This window comes from Lynx canadensis, chromosome E1 (genome assembly GCF_007474595.2).
Source record: "Lynx canadensis isolate LIC74 chromosome E1, mLynCan4.pri.v2, whole genome shotgun sequence".
Taxonomy (NCBI): Eukaryota; Metazoa; Chordata; class Mammalia; order Carnivora; family Felidae; genus Lynx; species Lynx canadensis.
The window spans coordinates 44,915,403-44,935,977 of NC_044316.2; the positions used below are offsets into that span (position 1 = coordinate 44,915,403).

Consider the following 20,575-nt stretch of genomic DNA (forward strand, 5'->3'; position numbering starts at 1 on the left):
CATTTCTTTACTCAGAATATTGTGTTACTTAGCAATTAATTCTTAGTTCCCATCTATGGCCAGACTCGGAGTAAATCTCCTTTCTGTTAACCTTCCAATCACTTTATATTCTGAGGCTAAAATACTATTAGGAACTATTTAGATACTTCTTTCCTCCCTTCCTGTCTGTGTGCTGTCTTTTCATCCCTGATTATATTGTGAGCACCTATTATGGGTCAGGTAAAATACTGAGGGATACAGTTTACTTAGAGATATAAGACATAGTCTCTCCCAGATTATACTCTATGGTATAAGTAAACCTGTAGTATTAAAATACAGTATGAGAGGGGCGCCTGGGTGGCGCAGTCGGTTAAGCGTCCGACTTCAGCCAGGTCACGATCTCGCGGTCCGTGAGCTCGAGCCCCGCGTCAGGCTCTGGGCTGATGGCTCAGAGCCTGGAGCCTGTTTCCGATTCTGTGTCTCCCTCTCTCTCTGCCCCTCCCCCGTTGATGCTCTGTCTCTCTCTGTCCCAAAAAAAATAAACGTTGAAAAAAGGAAAAAAAAAAAATTTTAAAATACAGTATGAGAACTATTATGATGAAGTTCTGTACAGGATGCTGTTAGAGCATAGAAAAAGAACTCCATCTCAGACTTGAGGGAAATGGAACAATTTTGGGAGGAAGTAGTGACTTGTTTTAGGTAGAGGATACAGAAATTATAATGGCTGAAGTTGTGAGGGAACTTGATACATTTAGGGAACAACATACAGATAGTTTGGTACTTTCTTATATTTGCTTTCTTTATCTTATATCTGCTTTCTTATATCCATTTCTTATATCTGCTGCTTTCTGTATGTCTGTTTCATTCTTTTCTGACCTTACACATTAGTTTCCTCTGTTCAGTTCACATAGTGGAACATAGCTACTAACAACACTTCACTTTTACATCTTAACAGCTTAGGCACCCAGAGGTGAACACCAACTCAATCATTTTGTTTTCAAATCCATATGCCCATGGGTGGGTTCACTCTCTCCTAACTTAGGTCTTGTATGCACCCTGGACAAATCAGTTCTACTCTGGACTGGGGTTTGGGTAAGGTTTGTCATCATGTCACCTTGGGTTAGGTAACTTACCTCGGTAGAAATCAACCATGGCAAAGGGAGGGAGTAAATTAGCAGATGGAATGAAGATTGGTAAAGGGCATTTCCCAGAAAGGGGTGTGGTATGATAGTGGGCAGGGCAAAACAACGCATGTCAATGTTAGGAGCAGTGGCAGCAGTGTCCAAGTGAGAGATAATGAGGGCCTGAAATTAAAAGGTGGCAGTGGAGATGGAGAGATCCCACTGGACTTGATTGATTGAGTTTGGACTAAATGAAGAAGGTGCCATCCTTTTATTTATTCACTTATGTATTCACTCAACAAAAAATACTGGCTGAGTGCTTGCTCTATGCTAGCTACAGTTAGGGGTACTGGAGATACAGCAGTACCATAGTTCAAGTTATTGTCCTGGTTATGCTGTAACTTACTCAAAGATTACTCTCATGTTTCTGGCTTAGATGGTTGGGTGAATGGTGGGTCCCATTCACTTGAATTTTAAGAGGGAATGTAATGAATTAATTTTTGGAGATAATAAGTTTGCAGTGATAATGGTATATTCAGGAGAAGTTAGATACATGGGTTAGGGGCTTAGGAGAGGGCAGAGTAAGAGGTCTAGAATTGGGAGTCATGACCACATGGTGGTGGCTGAAGTTTTAAAAACTTGTAAGGTAGGATTTACTTTGTATGTGTGTATGTACAGTTCAGTGAATTTCAACATGCATATGGATATATGTAGCTGCCACCACAATTAGCATACATAATGGTACAGGTTACATTATGGTACCCCTTCTGGTTACACCCTTACTCCATCCCTAATCCTGAAAAGCAATGAGCTATTTTTCTTTTTCTCTGTAGTTTTTGTTTGTTTAAGAATGGGATATAAATGGAAAACAGAATAATAGAGCCTTTAAAGACTGGCTCCTTTCATTCAGTATAATGCCTTTCAGATTCATTCAAGTTGTTGTGTCCAGCAATAGTTTATTGCTTTTTATTGCCCAGTGGTACACCATTGTATAGATGTACCATTGTTTCTTTATTCATTCACCCACTAAAGAACATTTGGGTTGTTTCCATTTGGTAGAAGTTATGAGTAAAGCAACTTAGAAACATTCATGTATAGGTTTTTGTGTGAATGTAAGCTTTCATTTCTCTAGGGTCAGTGCCTAGGAGAGAGATTGTTGGATTATATGGGAGGTATATGTTTAACTTTATAAGAAACTGTTAAACTGTTTTCCAGAGTGGCTATACCATTGTCACTCCCACCAGCAGTGTATGAAAGTTCCAGTTGTTGCACATCCTTGCTAGCACTTGGTACTTAAAAGATAGGTATCTTTTATTTTTAGCCATTCTGTCAAATGGTCAGTGGAAGCTCATTGTAGTTTTAATTTGCATTTTTCTAGTGGCTGATGATGCTGAACACATTTTCATGTGATTATTTGCCTTTAATATATATATCAAGTGTCTGTTTAGATTTCGTCCCATTTTTTAATTCAGTTATTTGTTTTCTTGCTATTGAGTTTTGAGAGTTCGCTGTATATTCCAGATATCCATCCTTTGTTGGATATGTGAATTGCTTTTTTGGTTCTCATAACAGTGATTTTTTTTTTCAGAACAAAAGTTTTAAATTTTGATGAAGTCCAGTTTATCTTTGTTGTTGTTGTTGTTTAAATGGGTCATCCCTTTGGTATCATATCTTAAAACTGTGCCTAACCCAGGTCATAAAAATTTCTCTTATTTTTTCCCTGTAAGTTTTATAGTTTAGATTTATGGTCTGTTTTGAGCTATTTTTCATATAACATGTAAGATTAAGGTTGATGTGTGTGCTTTTTACATATGGATAGGCAGTTGTTCCTGTTGTTGAAAAGAACATCCTCTCTCCTTTGAATTACTTTTGCATCATTGTCAAGTCTGTTGGCCATATTTGTTTGGGTCTATTTCTGTGCCATCTATTCTTTTCCACTGATATGTTTATATCTGTGTATAATAGCATACTGTCTTGATTACTGTAGCTTATAGAAAGTCTTAAAACAGGGTAGTGTAGTTCCTGTAACTTGATTTTTCTTTTTCATACTTGTTTTAGATAGTTTAGATCTTTTGCCTTTCCATATACGTTTTAGAATCTGTATTTATTAAAAAAAAATCCTTCTGGGATATTGGTTGGAATTGCATTAAATCTACAGACCATTTAGAGTAGACTTGAAATCTTTACTATGTGGGGTCTTCCAGTCCATGAATATGATATGGTTTTCCATTTATTTAGATCTTACCTGATGTCTTTCATTAGCATTTTTTACCATACAGATCCTATATTTGTTTTGTCAAATTTATGCCTAAATATTTTTCTTTTTTCTTTTATTAGATGTTGTTAATGGGATGCCATTAGAATCTTGTTTTCTATTTGTATACTGCCAATGTGTGTGTGTGTGTGTGTGTGTGTGTGTGTGTGTATACATATACACACGTGTATATGTATATAGATTTATGATTGATTTTTTTTGACATTGTACTATGACCTTGCTAAACTCACTTCTTAGTTCTAAGAGGTGTTTGAGGGGGGGTGGTTTGTTTGATTTTGGTAGATTCCTTTCAATTTTTAAGTGGACAATAATGTCTTCTAAGGATAAAGATAGTTTTAGTTCTTCCTTTGTAGTCTGTGTGCACTGATTAGTACTTCTAGTATGATGGTAGCCAACAGTGGTGAGAATGTGTGTTCTTGCCTTGTTCCTGATTTTAAGGGTGAAGCATTTAGTCTTTACCACTAAGTATGATGTTGACTGCAGGTTTTTTGTAGATGTTCTTTATCGAGTTGAGGAAATTCCCTCCTGTTCCTAATTTTCTAATGTTTTCATGAAGGGATGTTGGATTTTTTAAATACTTTTCTGCATCAAGTGATATGATGATGCAATTTTTCTTCTTTAAATCATTAATATGATGGATTACATTGAGTGATTTCCATAGTAAACTAGCTGAGCATGCCTAGTATAAACTCCTCTTGGTCACTGGGTGTGTGTGTTTATACATCATTGGATTTGATCTGCTAATTTTTTGTTGAGGATTTTTGTTTCTGTGTCCAAGAGGGATATTGGCCTATAGTTTTCTTATTTTGTAATGTTTTTATCTGCTTTGATATCAGAGTAATTTTGTCTTCATAAAATGAGTTGGGAGTATTTCCTTCTCTTTTCTGGAAGAGATAGTGTAGAATTGGTGTTATTTACCTAAATGTTTGGTAGAATTACCTGTGAAACCATTTGGGCCTGGAGATTTCTTTTTTGCAAAGATTATTTAATCACAATATTTATTTAATAATTATAAGAATATTCATGTTACTATTTGATTTTGGTTGAGTTTTAGTAGTTATTAATTACTTATTAAAAGATGTGTTTGGGGTGCCTGGGTGGCTCAGTTGGTTAAGCATCCGACTCTTGGTTTTGGCTCAGGTCATGATCCCATGGTTCATAAGTTGAAGTTCCACATCGGGCTCTGTGCTGACAGTGTGGAACCTGCTTGAGATTCTTTCTGTCCCTCTCTCTACCCCTCCCCACTCGTGCTCTCTCTCTCTCAAATAAATAAACTTAAAAAGAAAAAAGACATGTTTTGAAGACGAAGTTTTGCTGCTGACTAGCTGTGTGACCTTGGGAAAGGTACCTCAGTGTTAACCTCTCTGGTCCTTAATTTGTTCACCTGAAAAATTAAAAAGACTTTTTTTGATTCCTTAAGATTTTTCCTGGTTTTTGAATTCTAGAATTCGGGTAGGATAAAAGTGTATGTGTTTGAAGTTTATGTGAAAGGATTGTGAGCCTCTGTTTCTTTTTCATCTGTTAGTGTTTGAACATTGGTTTACCTTGATTCACTTAGCCTTTTAACAGAGAAGTTCTGTATTTTCTTATCAGTGGATTATGTACTGATGAAAAGGTATGGTTAGAGGCAGGCCTTTTTATGGATTTATACGTGATATACTTACGGTATACGAAAAATTACTTTCATAATTATGTAAGAAGATGTAAGGTAAATCATATGCTGGCTTTTAATGTTCTATATTTTTGAAGAATTAAATTACCAGTTTAGAATTTATAGAGTGTTAGAAATGTATTTCTCTTTTGGTGATTATTCTTCTGAATCTTCATAATTTAGTGACTATCTTTCTGATTTAAAAAGTCACTCATTTTTAGCTACTTAATGGAGATAATGTCTATAAATATTTTATGTAAAATTCATTTTTAAAAGGTGCACACTTGTGTATCCTGTCCATTTATTGGGTTAAAGCAAAGTGAAAATAGCATACAGATCTGCTGCTGAAGGAAACATTAAGTGGCAGCTGCAGCTGGAGGATTTTACGTAGGCACCTGTGGGTTTGAGTGCGTTCAATATACAGACTGCAGCAGGAGGCTGGCACTGCCTCTGCTGACTCCAGTACACTCCTTCACTGCTGTCTGCCGATCTCTCCACTGGCCAGAAGACAGACAAAATGGTGCAGCACGTAGAGGGCATGGGAAAAAAATAACCGTCAATATGATTCAAAGGTGGGTTTGCTGCATTGAATAGCAGAGAAAATTGTTTAACAAGATTAAAAGCTTGGATATAGTTCAGTATGTCAGAAATCCTTAGCTGTTTTAATGTTTGATTGTGACCATTAAAGAATGAAAATGTATAGTTCTGAAATCTGCATGCTCCCTATATATACAGGTTTCAGGTATATTGCATGTGTAACATTTAATAAATGTATGCATGGTAGATTATAAACAGATTTATATTTGTACTAAACGTGTATAATGTGTGTGTGTGTTGTGTGTATATATATGTATAGATAGATAGATAGATATACACACAACACACACATACACATGAAGGGTTTTTTTCCCTATTAATACTGGATTGTTAAAAAGTAAACACAGGTTTTATATTTTTTCTGTTTTATATTTGTCGCAGCTCCTACCAATGTCTTTTTCTTTATATTGTTCATTTGTAATAGTAGAGAACATTAGTAGAGCATTCTCTGGTGAGATGGAAAATAAGTAGAATGAACACTGGAGTTGGCACTTCATATTTTATTGATGACTGTAATGCAGTGTGAGTTCGCATTGCACATAGTCATGATTTAAATGATTACCTCTTTTATGAAAGCAAAATGTTTGTAAGAACGGCCATGTTGTAGACAGTGAGTATAAAATGAAGAGAGGAAGTAGGACAAGTAAAATTTCTCTGTCCTTGGTTTCTTGAGCAATGTTCAGCATTGACTCAAGGCACTGTCATTTAGAAGTACAGTATAGAAACAATTGAACATCAAGCCTAGAAAAAACATGGAGGTTTAGTTTCCCACCCCTTCCCGGAAGCACTTTACTTATGTACTCATATATTTTGGGTTTCAGTGGCTGCATGTTACTGGGGAGCTGTCCAGTTGAGACAAGATATATTTACTTAAGCCACACCCAACAGATTGAGCTTTTTTATGCATTCGGGCACTATTTTAATCCTGTGCTGATTTGTAACCATCATATGTGGGATGCCTTTGAGTTGTAAAAAGAAACAAAATACTAGATTCACAGGTTTCAGCTTAATGTGCTCTTGAATATCTGAGTTGTTTTATTAATAGCACAGAAGAACAGTATTTAAGTTATGCAGCATTATCTGAGGCAGAGAGAGAGATTGAGAGAGGAAATGTTTGTATGGTGCCAGTAAAAGTGTACTGCAAGTGTTCTGATCATATAGGAACAGTGCTGCTGGTATACTATTTTTTGGTTAGTGTTATAGGTGTTAAATTGGGGTTTGACATTTAGAGTTCAAATTCTCTTCTTTGAGAAAGTATTTGTCCAGGTGTCTTAAATATTTCACTTAATTTTTCTGTGCTTTAAAAAAATTGCAAAAGATTAAGCCTGAGTTTAAATCTATTTATAATATTGTATTCTATACTAGTGACATGTTGTATGTGAAATCTATTTATAATATTTTATTCTATACTAGTGACATGTTGTATGTGATAAGAATTAACAACTGTATGGCTGTTTGCCACTGTGTTGGATTACCTCAGCCACTTTACTATAAACAGAAATAAGGAGGATCAGCACGCATCTGAGTAGTCTGCAGAGTGCTCAGATGCTGTATTTTCACAAACTCTTTCTTTTAGACAAAGCAAATTCACTCTGTTTTCTTCCCCGAAAGAAAAATAACCCTCTCATCTATACTATATTCCTTTGATTTTATTGAATAACAGAAGAATAATACGGGATTTTTATATGTCAGATTTAGTGACAGTAGATAGCTAACTATAGACTGAAATATCCTATATTATTAGAATGTTTCATGTATCTAAAATGTTATATAACCCTGATGGAATGTTGCAGATGAAACAAAGAAATCTGATTGGTTCCTCACAAGACACAGCAGCCTTGAAATCTATTCTAACCAGAGGCTTCTATAGCAGACTGGATGGCTACTTAGCATCACAGTAAAAGCATAAAAAATACAGTGGAGACAGGGAGGGGTTTGAAAGAGAAAATGAAGTTAAAGCACTTCAGTAATTTCTATCTTTGGAGCATTTTATTTCCTTGCAGGGGTTCCCCCCGCCCCAACTTTGGCCTTTTTTTTTCTTACTGTTATTTCAAGGGTGTTCTATTCTATTAAGTTAACAAACTTTCTAAATAGTATTTAATCAACTAGAAGAGCCTCTCTAAAAAGAGTTTTACTTTAAGTGATGGTGTGGGTTAATGAAGAATATGATTTCAGAATACTTATTAAATATAGATGAGTGGGACTTGTTGGGGGAAGGCAGGAGGATGTGATGGTAAAGAGTTCTGAAGAACAGGCCACTAATAAGAACTCTTTGGCCCTACCCTTCACCATCCTATTAAAATTGTATTAGATGATTTGTCATCTAAGACTTCAGTGATGCTTGGTGAGGACACGTTGTTATTGACATTCAAACAGCAGCCCATTGCAAGTCAAAACAGGTGGAGAATTGTTTGCTGTCTGCTGGCTGTTAGAAACACCCTTGAAATGTGCGAACAATATATGTTATCTATTATGTATTTATTATTCTTGGCTAGATGGTCTGCTGGAATATAGTTGTAAATTACAGTACCAAATGTCCAACCCTTTTATCTTTTACAGAAAATATTTAAAATACTTGTGTAGTTTGTTTTATTAACATTTGAAATTCTTATATATAAACAGTAATAGGTCAACCTCATTTATAGGTTTAGGGGAGGGAAAATTACTGTGAGCAGGAAATGAGCATTTAAATTAAGAAAATTAATTAAATTGAAAGGAAGTAGAGAAACATGAAGCATATTTAAACAGTAATATCTAATATATGGATATATTCTGATAAAAACCAACTGTATCTTTTAGGTTCCATTTCTGTGCTTACTTTCTAAATTATCCGATATGCTAATAGAGTCAGGCCGAAGGCAGCTGGCTGCTAGTGTTACAAGCTGAAAACAAAATGGCTGGCAAGGATTAGTACAGTAAATTTGCAATAGAGAGCTGGATGCAATTAAGATATCTTTTGTTGAAGGAGACTGTTACAAAGTAAGTTGATGAGGGAATGACTGTTGTAGTAGATGTCTTGGGCAATAAAGAAACATCTTTTTATTAAAGAAAATGTAAAAATACTTTATTACAGCATAAAAACAAAAGATTTTATACTGTAAATAAAGAGTAATTCATTTTCAGCAAAGCAATAAAAAAACCTCTTGTTAATATTCATTTAACCATCATTGTCTTTGTAATTCTAAGATCCAGGTAGTTTCTGAGTGTATTATTTATGAATCTTTCAGATTAACAGTATGGTTACAGATATAAGAAATAAAAAATGAATATATTCTTAGAGTAGGGGGGAAATTCAGAGATAAGTTTTATTAGTATTTTATTAGTTTTATTTAGTAATGAATCTTTTAGATTAGAATCTTTCAGAAGGATAAAAGAAATAGAATAACAGGAAAATTTAGACATAATGAAAATAGAGTTTAGAAAGTAACTTCATCTATAGGTTTGTATATTAATATGGATTTTTCTCTGTATAAAACCATAAGCCTTATCTGTTGATTTTAAGCAATTGTCAAAAGATTAAATGATGTCAAAATTGTTGGTAGGCTCAGACTGAGAAATTGCTTCAGGACGTTTTAGTTACTTAGGTTGAAGATAGCAAATTAGCTCACAAGTTTGTCTCTCACGGTGTGATGGCTACATACTGTAAAGAGGGCAGACAATATAAATTTGTCATCTCCACTTCTCCAGCACCTAGTGCAATGCCCTAGCACTTAGTGGGTGCCTCCTAACTGGTGAAGAATAATGATAGCAAACACTTTGTATGTGCATAGAAAGACATACACCCACACATAAATACATACATAATTATACTCATTTACTTTTCAGAACCTATGGGATAAATTATATTACAGTTGACCCTTGAACAATTGAGCGTTTGGAATGTTGATTCCTGCACAGTTGAAAATCCACAAATAACTTTTGACTCTCCAAAATTTAACTACTAATAGTCTACTGTTGACTGGAGGCCTTACAGATAACACAGTTGATTAACACATAGTTTCTGTGTTATATGTATTATGTACTATATTCTTACAATGAAGTAAGCTAGAGAAAAGAAAAAGCTAAGAAAAGCATAAGGAAGAGAATATACATTTATAAAATCACGTATAAGGGCCCACACAGTTCGATTCCATGTTGTCAAGGATCACCTGTACTTTATGTTACTCACTTAGCAGATGAAGAAACAGAGGCAGAGAAAAAGAAGTTAAATGACTTGGCCAAAGTCATACAGTAAGTATGGAATTTGTTCTTGTATGGTCCCGAAGTCTTTTATCGTCTCCTCCTCAGAGGTGTTAGTATTCACCAGTACCCTTAACCCTCAGGAGGACATGCTGTGCATATAATCTGGCAGAAACTGCAGAGCAGAGAAAACCTTTCTGCTGCATCTCTTTCAAAATTGCTTTAACTGATATTTTGTTTTCTAAAATCCTTTTCTATCACTTAGCTATAGCTGATGGACCATTATCATCATCAGCTAGTGTAGATGTCACTTTTGAAAGCTGTTTAAAAGCCCATAGCAAGCGTATTCAGGAAGCAGTTGGGAAATATGTGAAGCTTTCTGCACTCCCAAAATGGCTGCCAACATGTAACCTGCCATCAAGTCCACTTGATTAAAACTTCTGAATGCTTCTCAACTTTGTCTTCTCTTGTCCTCTTCCATTCTCACTTCCTAATTTTAGGACTTCCTTTTTTCTCACTTAAATTATTATGTCTCCAGTCTTAGTACCCTTAGTCCATTCTTTGTTTTGCTACAATAATGAATTTTCATAAATATAAATCCCCATAACTTTCAAAATAAAATATGGCATGTCTTTTCACTAGTTCTCATTGCTATAACCATATCCTAACACAGATGCACACAGACATAAATAATACAGACTCATACATACAGATTTAGGATTTGCTTCAAAAAAAAAGTTGGTATTTGAATCTCCTTTATCAGAGATGAAAAATCCTAATACAAATGTATCCATGAGCAGTATTTAGTTTAGTATTACACGTATTCTAAAATTTACTAAGTGGTAACATTCTCTCTGTAGAATTCTGCGTCTGGCTTATTTTATTTTGCTCTTGTTGGTATATAGGATTTGGTTGATTTCTTGCATGTGTTGTATAGTATTCAATTTTATGAGCATACTTCTTTTATTTTTTTTTTCCCTCCTAACAGAAATCTGAGTTTATTTCAGTGTTTGTTTTGTTCTGTGTTATTACAAATAATGCTGCAGTAAATATCCTTACACACATATCAGAGTTTCTCTAGGAGCTATACCTAGAAGTTGAATTGCCAGGATGTAGATTATTTGCATTTCACTTTTACTAGATAATTTCTGTGCTGTGTCACTACTAATTTATAGTCTTCTCAAAAGCGTTTGAGAGTTCCCGTTTTGCCATATCCTTCCCAACATTCATATGGTCAGACTTCTTCATTTTCCCCAATCTGGTACGTGGAAGGTAATATCCTAGTGATTTAATTTGTTTCCTTAATTTCTTTGATGTGTTTTGGCCTTTCAGATGACCTCTTTTGTTAATAGCTTTCTTATATTCATCATGCATTTTTTCCCTTGGGTTATATATCTTTTTCTTATTGATTTATGGATATTCTTTGGATATGGCAAACTATAGCCCACGGGTCAAATCCAGTCTACCACCTGTTCTTGTGCAACCTGTGAGCTAAGGATATTTTTTACAGTTATTTTATGATTCAGCAAAAAAAAAAAAAAACCCATAAAATGTCACAACATGTGAAAATTATATGAAATTCAGATTTCAAATTGTAGATTGATCCTTAGTCCTTGATAGTTATTGCAAATATCTTTTCTCAGTGTCTTTTCTGTCTTAAAACTTTGCTTTTGGTTAGACCAAAACTTTGGCCTTTTGGTTAGACGAAGACTAAAACTCTAAACCTCTGTGGAATGTAAGTTTAAAATTTTAATTTATTCATGTTTTTCATTCTTTATTCCCCCTATGTTGTTTCAGAAAGTTGTTTTTAAATAGTTGAAGTTTTGTGTTTTTTATTTTCAGATTTTTATTACATTTTGATTTTTTTCCCCTTTCCCCTTAATTTTTTGATAATGAGAATATGGCATTACAGGGGATCTATTTTTTTTTAACTGTGAAAAAGTTAATTTTTGTACCTTATTTGTTGTTGAATAGCCTTTCCTTTCTCCAGTACTTTATAATGCTGTTTTCTCATATATGAAGTTCCTTTATTTACATGTGAGTCTTTATTCAGTTTCTTTATCCAGTTACTTCCTTATTTTTTGATTAAATATTTCTATATTCTTTTTTCCTAATGTTTATTTTTGAGAGAGAGAGAGTGTGAAGAAGCAGGGGAGGGACAGAGAGAGAGAGAGAGAGAGGGAGAGACATAGAATCTGAAGCAGGCTCTTACATCTCAGAGCCTGATGTGGGGCTCAAACCCACAAACCATGAGATCATGACTTGAGCTGGGAGTCGGATGCTTAACCAACTGAGCCACCTAGGTGCCCCTAAATATCTTTGTATTCTACTAGATCCTAATGATTCCTTTTATTCAACCACTTAATCATTGTTGTATTTACATTTCCTGGTTACTTAAGAGAAAAATACAATATAGTAATACTCTAGTAAAGACCTTATACATGACAAGTTTAGAGAGGGAAATAATGTTTTGAATTTTGTATGTTACATATAACAAGGTTTTTTCTTTAAAAAACCTTTTTCTGGGGCACCTGGGTGGCTCAGTTGGTTAAGTGTCCGACTTCAGCTCAGGTCATGATCTCGCGATCTGTGAGGTTGAGCCCCGCGTCCGGCTCTGTGCTGTCACCTCAGAGCCTGGAGCCTGCTTCAGATTCTGTCTTCCTCTCTCTCTGCCCCTCCCCCACTCATGTTCTGTCTGTCTGTCTGTCTCTCTCTCTCTCTCTCTCAAAGATGAATAAACGTTAAAAAAAATTTTTTTAAAAAACACCTTTTTCTGTAAAACATTTTGACCTTGAATTTTTATTTTCATTGCCTTTATTATAATCAAATAATATAGGCATATGGGATAAACCAAGTATAACTTTTTTTGTGAAAAAAATTGAGGGATAGTTAGATAATATTTTTTATTGACTTTTTATTACTTTGGTTTTTCAATGAGTGTCAATAGATTTAAACACACTTATCAGAACAGAAAGATGTGCCTTTTCTTGGAGGTGAATTGTGGGAGGGGAATATTTGATTTTTAGCCTGGTAACTATCATCCTCTCCCTTTAGGGAGTAAGAGGAATAACTATGAAAGTTTATTTTGTTGTGAACATATGACATAAAATAAAAATTTTCTATTAGTAGTGCTGTTGAAACTTATCTTCATATATGAAGGCAGGAATTTGAGGTGAAAACCACTTTATCCTGACTTCCCAGGTATATAGTAGTTTCTCATAGACATCCTGAGGGTAGAGTTCAGAAACTGGGGGACAAAGGGAGATCTAATTAGAAATGAAGCAGGAAAATGAAGGTCTTACAGACCATGTTAAGAATTTGTATCTATTCTAAGGGGGATCACTTTAACATTTTAAACATTAAATGGGAAGACTATTACATTTGCATTTCTAAATGATTACTCAGTTGTTTTATGGATAAACATTTAGAAGAGAATGGACATAGGAGTTGGAGACAGGTTGGGGTCAAGGGACATTTAGGAAAGAAAAATCAGCAACATTTGGTGATGAATTCATTGAGATGAGCTCTGATAGAGTATCAAGTTTGAAAGGGTGAGGGAAAAAGTGAGAATTTCGTGTTTGGATGTTTTGAATTTGAGGTATATACGATACATTCAAGTAGAGATTTCAAAAAGGCAATTAGTAATTAGTAGACGAACCTTTCCAATTTTTACATAAATAGATGAATAAGGAGCTCCCTAGTAGAATAAAGGGTTTAAAAGTAAAACATAGGGGCGCCTGGGTGGCTCAGTGCAGACAGCTCAGAGCCTGGAGCCTGCTTTGAATTCTGTGTCTCCCTCTCTGCCCCTCCCCCACTCACACTCTGTATCTCTGTCTCTCAAAAAAAAAAAAAAATAATAATAAATAAACATTTAAAAAAAGTAAAACATAAGCATTTGTGTTGAGTATTAAGAATCGTCATAGAGCTCCTGTTGGAGAAATACTTGTTTGGTTTAAAAAAAAAAAATCAAGGGATTAAATAATTTCATTTCTAGCTGTTCATTTTTCCCTCCTTCTAGTCCTAGATCTAGAATTGATAAGGCACTAAATAGAGGTTAAGATTAATTAGATTGTAAATTAAATTCTTTGTTAAAGTGACTTATTATTTATCCTTTGCAATCTCCCATCTTATGTTCTCTATCTTGGTTAATGGAATTACAGTCAGTCCTTCCCAATCATGAGTTCTAAGGCATCCAGAATTCCCTTCTTTCACTCATTTCACTTTTTTTTTTTTTTTTGCCTTATTATAACAACATTTGTTGCAGTTAATCATTCTCTTTTCCTTGAAGTTTTCTCTTCACTTAACTTCCAGGATACCACCCTCTCCTAGCTCTGTTGCTCCCTATCTCCCTGGTTTGTTCTTTCTCATCTCCCGAGTCTCTAAATGGCATAGTGCCCCAGGGCTCACTTTTCACTCATTAATTAATTCAGCAGCTATCTTTTGAGCACCTACGGGGTGTCAGTGGTTGCTCTAGGCATGGGGGATAGAACAGTGGATACAACATTATTTGCCCTCATGGAAGTTACATTCTAGTAGAGAAGCTGCCCCAAATTAAAGTACATAAGTAAAATACAGAATATATTAGTGATAACTACTAAGGAGAGACAATAACCAGGGAAGGGAGACATACTTTTTACTTGTCTATGCACTTGTGTAAAAAAGTATGTCTGTGTAACAAAACTGAGAAGTGACCATTGGATTTAGCGATGGGCTTTATAGGAGATCTTGGTAAATGTGACTTTTCTGGAGCAGTGTGGGCAAAAGGCTGATAGTGTATTTGAGGAAGAAATGGGCAGGAAAACTGATGATAGTGATTAGAAACATCTCTTTCACAGGGATGCAAGGTCATTGTGATTCTCAGTCCCAAATATTCCACGAATCTACCCTTTCTTCTGTATTCTCAGTGTTAGTGCATTTATTCAGGCTTTCCTTTCCTTTGGGCCTAGTTCAGTGATCTCTTTGCCTTTAGCCTGTGACCCCATAATGCCAACTTAATATATGCTTGCCAAATTTGTCTTTTGAAAACACTGGTCAGATCATGCTCCTCCCCTGCTCAGTGTCCTTCATTTTCTTCCCTACTTCACTTAGAGGGTGAAGTCTACTCATAAATAATGACTATGCCTTTTGTGATTATGCCTCTGCCAACTTTTCTGCTTTCATAGCCTGCCTCTTCCGTGTACTTTCTGCACTCTAGTTCTGTCAAACTCTGGATTTTCCTAAGTGCACCATGTTCTTTTATTCTTGTCTGTTTTTATAAATAAAGTCTGGTACTGTTCCTGGACATCCCTTCTCATACTTTAGGAGCTGTGGCTTGCCTGAGACCAGGTTAATGTGAAGAAGCAGAGGCTATTCCAGTTTTTAGAATCTTATTAGGAAGCTTTTCATCTAGGTGACATCATCATCTTGGTGGTATAACTTCTCAAGCCCAGCCCAAAGGAGTAAATTGAGTCTAGTTAATGATAGGTTAAAACCACCTTGACATTACACAATATTATCCCAGTTTAGTCCACAATCCCCCAAGCCACCAAAATCAGTAATAAACAGGGTGTTAACCCATGAATGTAAACTTTATCCTCAATTTAGAGATCGTATCCTTCTGTACAGTTAGTATTTCTTACCTGTAGGATCTGTCTGTTAGCACTGGAAACTTGCAAATGGGTCCAGTTCATCACTGTCTCATAGCTCCGCTCAATGTCTACTAACGCTTCTCGATTTTGGCTGCACGTTCAGTCATCCAGGGAATTTTAAAGACCCTGTCATGCTTGGGTCTGACTCTAAGTATTCTCATTTCATTGATCTGGGTGGTAACTTGAGCATAAGGATTTTTTTTAAATCCCTGGATTTCTAGACCAGTCTGATATGTGGCCAAGATTGAGACTTATATGTATCCTCAGCATCCAGTTCCAACAGATAAGAACACCAAAAATACATAAGGTAAGAGAGTGTGTGTGTATACACCTACTGACATTCAGTTATAATTTTTTTTTCATTTTTAATGTTTTTTTTTTTTCTTGAGAGAGAGAGAGTGAGAGACAGTGTGAGTGGGGGAGGGGCGGAGAGCAAGGGAGACACAGAATCTGAAGCAGGCTCCAGACTCTGAGCTGTCAGCACAGAGCCCGACACGGGGCTCAAACTCACGAGCCATGAGATCATGACCTGAGCCGAATCAGATGCTTAACTGACTGAGCCACCCAGGTGCCCTGACATTCAGTTATAATTTTAGCTATTGTTAAGTTGCTGTGTTGGACTCTTTTATTCAAAGCTTCAACCCCACGAAGTGTTTAAAAAGTGTAAATTGACAAAAATAAACTGAAAATTCCTTCTAGCTCTGTCATTCTATGCTTATCTATAAGAGATATCTATGCTTCCTAAAAATTCCACGCAGAAAAAGCTGCTGAACTCAAGAATTTGAGTGAGCCATACTGAGTATCTAATTTGAGGTGAAGAGGTTTGAAATCAGAGATTGTTTCAAAATCACCTTGGAATTTTTTCATCTTTTTTTGGTCTCCTACCAACTGTAACATGTCATGATATATTTGTGTATAGAAAGAGAATGGTGGAGAAGAGAACAGGCTTTAGAATTAGGCCTGGCTTCAGATCCTGGATCCTGCACTTAACTAACTCCAGCTGTGGCCATATTTGCTGAAAATCTCAACTCCTGTTTCCTGATCTATCAAAAAGAAAAAATGATAATTATATTATAAGGTTTTATTGAGGATTGAGTGACATAAATTTGTAAAACACTTAGCACAGTGCCTGACACATAATAAGAGCCAAAGAGGTAGTGTCTGTTTTCATCAATGTTGGCACAGCTGAAGAAGCTAGGGCTTGAATTTTCTTTTGCAGTGATGTAGGGCATGTCAACATGCCTACCTGTTTAGTTAATTTGAGTGTATGGATAGTGTGCATTCTTGGAATTATTTGATGAGGATAGCAATTTGCCTTTGTGGTCTTCCTCCCCTAAACCTATAACCAAAGTCTAATCATGAGAAAAACATCAGACAAACCCCAACTGAGGGCATTCTACTAAACTGACCCATACATCTCAAAACTGTCAAGGTTACCAACAAAAAAGTCTGAGAAACTAATCTAAGGAACCTAATATGTGATGACTAAATGTAATGTATCACGGACTGGAAAATATATATTAAATAAAAACTGAGGAAATCTCAAAGTGTGGACTTTAGTTAATAATGTATCAATATGATTCATTAGTTTTGGCAAATGACTAATCTAAGTGGGAAACCAGGTGTAGGGTTTATGAGATTTCCCTATACTACCTCAGCAACTTTTCTATAAATCTAAAACCATTCTAAAATAAAAGTTAGTGCTCCCTTTGGCAACACATATACTAAAATTGGAATGATACAGAGAAGATTATCATGGCCCCTGCACAAAGATGACACACAAATTCGTAAAGCATTCCATATTTTTGAGGAAGACAGATATCATATGTTTTCACTCCTATGTGGATCTTGAGAAACTTAGAGAAGACCATGGGGGAAGGGAAGGGGAAAAGAATAGTTACAAACAGAGAGGGAGGGAAGCAAGCCATAAGAGACTCTTAAATACAGAGAATAAACTGATGGGGGGGTGGAGGAGAGGGGGAAATGGGTGATGGGCATTGAGGAGGGCCCTTGTTGGGGTGAGCACTGGGTGTTTATGTAAGCGATGAACCATGGGGATCCACCCCAAAAACTAAGAGCACACTTTGCACGCTGTATGTTAGACAATTTGACAATAAATTATATTTAAAAACTAAATAAATAAAATAAAAATTTTATTAATAAAAAACAAGAAAAAATGTATCATTGTAGATACAATTTTTTGTTTAATTTTTTTTAACATTTATTTATTTTTGAGAGAGAGAGGTACAGCACAAGCAGGGGAAGAGCAGAGAGAGAGGGAGACACAGAATCCAAAGCAGGCTCCAGGCTCCGAGCTGCCAGCACAGAGCCTGACGCGGGGCTCAACTCACGGACCGTGAGATCATGACCTGAGCCGAAGTTGGCCACTCAACCAACTGAGCCACCCAGGTGCCCCGATACCTTTATTTTTAAAGGTTGCTCCATTAATTTAATTCTGTGTTAGGCTTGACATTTTGTATATTCATTGTGCACTTTGAAAGCACAGTCATCAACTTTTAAAATACATTATTGCTGGTGATTGCTCCATTTACAATTAGCGAGTCTACTTTGTTTTCCTCTTATTAGTCCTCATCATTGATGCATAGCTCCATCATGAGAATCAAAACATTCTGTGTTTAGAACTTTTCTTGAGCCTACGGATCAGACCTTCTGGGATACCTTAGGCAGTTTTGGATAACTTAGGCAAATATAAGTTAATAACTCATCATAGGGAAGTTATTTTTCTTATTTAGATTTAGAATATATAAGCTAGATCTGTGCAAACCTGTGAAAAGTACTGATAGCATTATGTTAATAAATACTTAGTTGGTATAGTATGCTTCCTTTTTTCTTTAGAGGAAGAGCCACTATAGATGTTTTCTAATGAATGAAATCAATTTTAGGTGGCTCTGGGCTTCCCTATGAAAGTTCTTATTGATAATTAAGACCTCTGAGACTGTTTTGGAGGATAAGGGCTTAATGTTTAGGATAATGCCACTCTTCTTTTTATAGTTATAGTTTGGATAAGAAAAGAAAAACACTGAACTTCTTAAATTGTGTCTCAAACCACATTAATACCACTTATTTTTTTCTTGAACTTGATTTGGTTTTATGAACGCATTAATTTTAGAGCTGGCCCTTGACAAAATTAATTCAACAATGTTTTTTGTTTGTTTGTTTGTTTGTTTGTTTGTTTGTTTTGAGAATACCCATGCCATACCAGACTCCAAGTTGGCAATGAAAATACCAAGATGAAAAAGGCTTTCAAAGGCACACTTTAAACTTTTTATAGTCCAAAGATAGTCATATAAATAATTAATCATTATGCAGTATGGCAGTGCCGTAAAACAGATATGGGTAATGTGCTATAGAAGCACAGAAGAGGGAACGATTAATTCTTTTTTTTTTTTATATATGAAATTTATTGACAAATTGGTTTCCATACAACACCCAGTGCTCATCCCAAAAGGTGCCCTCCTCAATACCCATCACCCACCCTCCCCTCCCTCCCACCCCCCATCAACCCTCAGTTTGTTCTCAGTTTTTAACAGTCTCTTATGCTTTGGTTCTCTCCCACTCTAACCTCTTTTTTTTTTTTTTTCCTTCCCCTCCCCCATGGGTTCCTGTTAAGTTTCTCAGGATCCACATAAGAGTGAAACCATATGGTATCTGTCTTTCTCTGTATGGCTTATTTCACTTAGCATTACGCTCTCCAGTTCCATCCACGTTGCTACAAAAGGCCATATTTCATTTTTTCTCATTGCCACGTAGTATTCCATTGTGTATATAAACCACAATTTCTTTATCCATTCATCAGTTGATGGACATTTAGGCTCTTTCCATAATTTGGCTATTGTTGAGAGTGCTGCTATGAACATTGGGGTACAAGTGCCCCTATGCATCAGCACTCCTGTATCCCTTGGATAAATTCCTAGCAGTGCTATTGCTGGGTCATAGGGTAGGTCTATTTTTAATTTTCTGAGGAACCTCCACACTGCTTTCCAGAGCGGCTGCACCAATTTGCATTCCCACCAACAGTGCAAGAGGGTTCCGTTTCTCCACATCCTCTCCAGCATCTATAGTCTCCTGATTTGTTCATTTTGGCCACTCTGACTGGCGTGAGGTGATACCTGAGTGTGGTTTTGATTTGTATGGTAACGATTAATTCTTAATGGGAGGCATCCCAAAAATCTTATAGAGAGGATCAGGGAATGATATTTAAGCTATCTTTTGGAGAAAGGATGTTGTTACTGATGGGATGACGATAAATGAAGATTCCAGTTATCAAAAAAAAAAAAAAAAAAGATTCCAGTTTCCATTTATTCCTAAGTGTTTATTTAGTGCCAGGTGGCATGCTGTGTTTTATATACATTACTACATTTGTTTTTCACTACAACTCCATAGGTATTACAGCTTCAAAAGAAATTGAGGTTCAGGGAAATTAATGAATATTCCTAAGTAGTTCGAAGATTGAGTCCAGCTTAGTTCTGCTAGACACCAATCCCTGTTAAAATGTGTTGGATATAATTTCTTATATTGTCAAGTAAAGGCAGCTGCATTTTAAGTAGAAGAAATAGCGTGAATAAATTGATGGAGGCATTATAATGCATTTCCTCTTTGAATATCATCAAGTAGTTTGGTGTACCAGCATATAGGGGAATGTATTATTTAGGATGTTACAGTTGCAGGGAATAGAGTATTTGTCCCAGAATTGCTTGAACCCGGGGTTAGCTAACTTTTTCTGTGAAAGTCTGGATAGTAAATATGTTAGGTGTTGTAGGCCAGATAGTTGCAAATACTGAACTCTGTCATTGTAGTGTAAAAGCAGCCATTGACTATATATAAATGAGTGATCATGACCACATGCTAATAAAACTTCATTTATGGACACTCAAATTTGGATTTGATATACATTTTATGTCACAAAGTATTACTGTTTTAACTTTCAGTCATTTAAAAGTGTGAAATCTGTTCTTACTTCGCTCACTGGCTGTACAAAAATAGGTAGCAGGCTAGATTTGGCTTCTGTGCTAGTTTATTCACCTCTGGTTTATATGATGGTGAGGATTTATTGGACCAGAAGTAGGGTAATTTTCTTCAGTTATCCAGTGTTAGTAAGGACGTTGGTGTCTTCCATCTCTGTCCT

The 20,575-nt window shown here is 35.8% G+C and overlaps 1 protein-coding gene and 1 non-coding gene across 4 annotated transcripts in view; both read left to right on the plus strand.

Annotated features, from left to right (window-relative positions):
- TANC2 (tetratricopeptide repeat, ankyrin repeat and coiled-coil containing 2) overlaps positions 1 to 20,575 on the plus strand; it is a 383,338-nt gene that overhangs the window by 91,537 nt on the left and 271,226 nt on the right. The gene's annotated exons all lie outside the window — the stretch shown is intronic.
- LOC115501953 lies at positions 17,130 to 17,236 on the plus strand. The gene has a single exon (XR_003964993.1). It is a non-coding gene; the product is annotated as a U6 spliceosomal RNA (small nuclear RNA).